We start from the raw sequence: 4,503 nt of genomic DNA on the forward strand, positions 1-4,503 counted from the left end.
AACGCTATGCGGGGTCAAGTGGGGGAGAACACGAAGACGAAGGCACAAAAAGCAGGAAGCAGCGAACTAATGTATGTGGACATTAAGCTAAATGGCCAAACGACCCGTGCAATGGTGGACACGGGCGCTACCCACAACTTCATAGCCGATCGCGAAGCACAGCGACTTGGGTTGACATTGGAGAAGAGCCCAAGCCGAATGAAGGCGGTGAACTCGGAGGCCAGGCGAATCTCCGGGTTGGCGAAGGGTGTTCCTATCAAAATCGGGACTTGGAGCGGTAACACCAACATGATGGCCGTGCCACTGGACGACTTCCAAGTGATTCTTGGAATGGAGTTTATGCATGCGGCGAAGTTGGTGCCGATGCCGTTCTTAAACTCCCTATGTATGATGGGAGGCGATGACCCCTGCGTGGTTCCCGTCTCTCGGAGAGGAACCAAGGAGCCCCAACACATTTCGGCCTTACAATTGAAGAAAGGGGTGCGAAAGGGCGAACTGACATTCGTGGCTGCTATGAAGCTAGAGCCACTCAACGAAGAGGCCATTCAAGAACCTGCTGTAGTGGCGAACGTCTTGAAGGAGTTCGAAGACGTTATGCCACCCGAGTTGCCGAAGACTCTCCCACCACGCAGAGGCGTGGATCACAGTATCGAGCTGGAGCCAGGAGTGAAGCCTCCAGCGAGACCACCCTACCGCATGCCCCCGCCAGAGTTGGCCGAACTCAGGAAGCAGTTAGGTGAACTGCTAAGCGGTGGTCTCATCCGCAGCTCAAAAGCACCTTTCGGAGCTCCAGTTCTCTTCCAGAAGAAACAAGATGGGAGCCTCCGATTATGCGTCGACTATCGAGCCCTCAACAAAGTAACGGTGAAGAACAAGTATCCCATCCCGCTCATCGCGGACTTGTTCGACCAACTGGGCAAGGCCAAGTATTTCTCAAAACTCGACCTTCGGTCGGGGTATTGGCAGGTGCGCATTGCTGAAGGCGACGAAGCGAAGACTACCTGTGTGACCAGGTATGGAGCGTTTGAGTTCTTGGTGATGCCTTTCGGCTTAACCAACGCTCCGGCCACATTCTGTACTCTCATGAACCAACTATTCAAGGAGTATTTGGATAAGTTCGTGGTCGTCTACTTGGACGATATCGTCGTCTACAGCCAAACGCTCGAGGAGCACGTCAAGCACCTTCGGACGATTTTCAAGGTTCTCAGGGAGAACACTTTGTTCGTAAAAAGGGAGAAATGCTACTTTGCTCAAACTGAGATCCTATTCTTAGGGCATCGAATCGGTGATGGCTCCATTCGGATGGACAAGTCGAAGGTGCAAGCAGTTGCGGAATGGCGAACTCCAAAGAAGGTGCCAGAGTTGAGATCCTTCCTTGGATTCGTCAACTACTATCGACGCTTCATTTCAGGATATTCGAAGCGGGCAACCCCACTGACGGAGTTGCTGAAGAAGGAGCAGCCTTGGAAGTGGTCTGACAAATGTGAGATAGCATTCCAAGATCTGAAGGCTGCTGTTCTGGAGGAACCAGTGCTCAAATTGCCAAACTATGGAGAGCCCTTTGAAGTCCATACCGATGCTTCGGACTTTGCTATTGGTGGAGTACTCATGCAAGAAGGTCATCCGGTGGCCTACGAGAGCCGCAAACTCAACGAGACCGAGAGGCGGTATCCAGTGCATGAGAAGGAGATGACAGCGGTGATCCACTGCCTACGAGTTTGGCGACACTACCTCCTCGGGTCGCGATTTGTGCTGAGGACAGACAACATCGCCCTGAGTTATTTCCAAACTCAGAAGAAGCTCTCCCCAAAGCAAGCACGGTGGCAGGACTTCCTGGCTGAATTTGATATGGCAATGGAATACAAGCCCGGGAAGGCGAATGTCGTGGCCGATGCGCTGAGTCGAAAGGTGGAGTGCGTGAATGCTGCACAACTGGAGGGCAGAGGCCAAACAAGTCAGTTACATTCCAACTTCCTTTCTCGAATCAGAGATGGACTGTATAGTGATCCCCAGGCAGTTATCCTGATGCAACTCATCAAAGAAGGCAAGGCACGACGATTTTGGGTCCAGGAGGGACTTGTTTACACAAAAGGGAATAGAGTTTATGTTCCCCGAGTGGACAATTTGAGGCGTGAACTCTTGAAAGAGTGTCACGATTCCCTTTGGGCTGGACATCCCGGCATTCACAGAACATTGGCTCTCGTGGAGAGGGCCTTCTACTGGCCAAAGATGGGGATTGATGTGGAGGAGTATGTTCGAACATGCCTTACTTGCCAACAAGACAAGGTGGAGCAACGGAAGCCGGTGGGACTTTTGGAGCCGTTGCCTGTACCAGAAAGGCCATGGGAGAGCATTTCCTTAGACTTCATATCTAGCTTGCCGCCTGTAGGGGGACTTGGATCGATACTTGTGGTGGTCGATCGGTTTTCAAAGTATGCAACTTTCATTGCTGCTCCCCTACACTGTTCAGCTGAAGAGGCGGCCAGACTGATGATGAAGGGTGTAGTGAAGTATTGGGGAGTCCCACACAATATTGTTAGTGATCGAGACGCTCGGTTCCTGGGACGATTCTGGACCGAACTATTCAAATTGTTGGGGTCAAAGTTATACTTCTCTACAAGCCTCCACCCCCAGACGGATGGTCAAACTGAAAGAATAAATTCGCTCTTAGAGCCGTATCTCCGGCACTACGTGAGTGCCAATCAACGAGATTGGGTGAAGCTGTTGGACATCGCCCAATTCTCCTACAACTTGCAGCGGAGCTCTGCATCCAACAAGAGCCCCTTCGAAATTATCACAGGACAACAACCGTCGACTCCGCACACTATGGCAATTGGTTATACTGGGAGTAGTCCATCAGCCTACCATTTCGCAAAGGAGTGGCATCGAAATGCCGATATTGCGCGGGCTTACTTGGAGAAGGCGGCAAAACGGATGAAGAAGTGGGCAGACTTGGGAAGGCGACCACAAGAGTTCAAAGTTGGCGATTTGGTGTTGGTAAAGCTCCAACCAGCATCACTCCAATTCTTCAGGAAAAGAGTCCACAAAGGATTGGTGCGTAAGTATGAAGGGCCCTTCCCAATTATCAGCAGAGTAGGCAATGTTTCTTACAAGTTGCAGCTGCCGGCGTGGTTCAAAATTCACAACGTTCTTCACGCCAGCAACCTGAAGGCCTACCATTCGGATCCGCAAGATGCTTCTCGAAGTATTCCAACTCGGCTACCTCCCATCACAGCCTCCTACGAGAAGCGAGTGGAAACCATTCTGGCGGATCGCAAGATAAAGCTACCCAACGGAGCGGAGCAGACAGAGTACTTGGTGAAGTGGCGAAAGCTTCCCCGAACTGAAGCCAGTTGGGAGCCTGAAGACGCCCTGCGACATGAAGAAGAAGTCATCAACAACTACCAACAAGCGTCGACGAGGGCGTCGACAGTTTAAGTGGGGGAGAATGTCACGAACGGTCGTCGCGCACCCGCAACAACTCCGTTCAACGAACCGTTCGTCGCTCGCACCCGCATGTACAGCTGCTTGACAGCATGTTTTCTTATGGTTTTGGGTCATTTTGCTTGTAAATATGTAAGTTCGAACAAGCTGCAGCGTTGCAAAGCGACCGTTCACCAAACCGAGCAAAACAGCCCCAAAACAGCCCAAAACGGAGCCGTTTTCGCGTGCCGCGGGAGGTGAGCGGAGTGCTGCCTCCGCTCACCAAAATGTCAGCCAGCTCAGACCCCAGGAACCCCCCGGGTGGCACATGGCTGGATGGGGCTTCGGTTATATACCGGGCGTTGAACACTCTTTCGCAAGTTCGCACGTGACCTTTACGGGAACTTGGTGTTGCGTCCGGGACCAGGTGAGCGGCTGTTTGTGGGCTTGCAGCTGTTCGTTCATCCTTGAAAGCCTTGTTTTCCTCCCTCTCCCTCTTTTCTCTTGTGCACACAAGGTGTTCGACGATTTGCTTGTAAAGCTTCCCTTTTCGCGAGACTTCGGGACTTGTCCGTTGCTCGTTCTTTCGATCTAACTTTCTTTCTCTTTTACAGGTCCTTCGGGACCTGCGAGAGGTTACAAAGTGGCTGATCCTTGCGGAGCAAGATCGCAAGGGCAAAGCGCGACTTAGGCAACGCAAGCTAAGTTCGCGTCTTTGCAACGAGGGTGACCCGCGACTTAGGCAACGCAAGCTAAGTTCGCGTCTTCGGCCGCAAGGGTGCCTCACGCCTTAGGCAATTCCAGCTAAGGTCGTGACAGGGTGGCACAGGGCTGGATGGGGCTTTCGTATAGCAGGGAAGGTGCTGCCTCTCGCTTCGCTCGCTGTCCGCCGCTCGCCGCTCGCTTGCCTAGCCAAAAATGGCCAGTTTTGGCCCGTTTTTGGGCCGTTTTGGCCAGTTTTTGGCCTGTTTTTGCGTTGCGCGGTGACCGTCTTGAGCGGAGCAAAATGTCAGCCATCTCAGCACCCTGGAACCCCCCGGGTGGCACAGGGCTGGATGGGGCTTTCGTATAGCAGGGAAG

Source organism: Musa acuminata, unplaced genomic scaffold (genome assembly GCF_036884655.1).
Source record: "Musa acuminata AAA Group cultivar baxijiao unplaced genomic scaffold, Cavendish_Baxijiao_AAA HiC_scaffold_102, whole genome shotgun sequence".
Classification (NCBI taxonomy): Eukaryota; Viridiplantae; Streptophyta; class Magnoliopsida; order Zingiberales; family Musaceae; genus Musa; species Musa acuminata.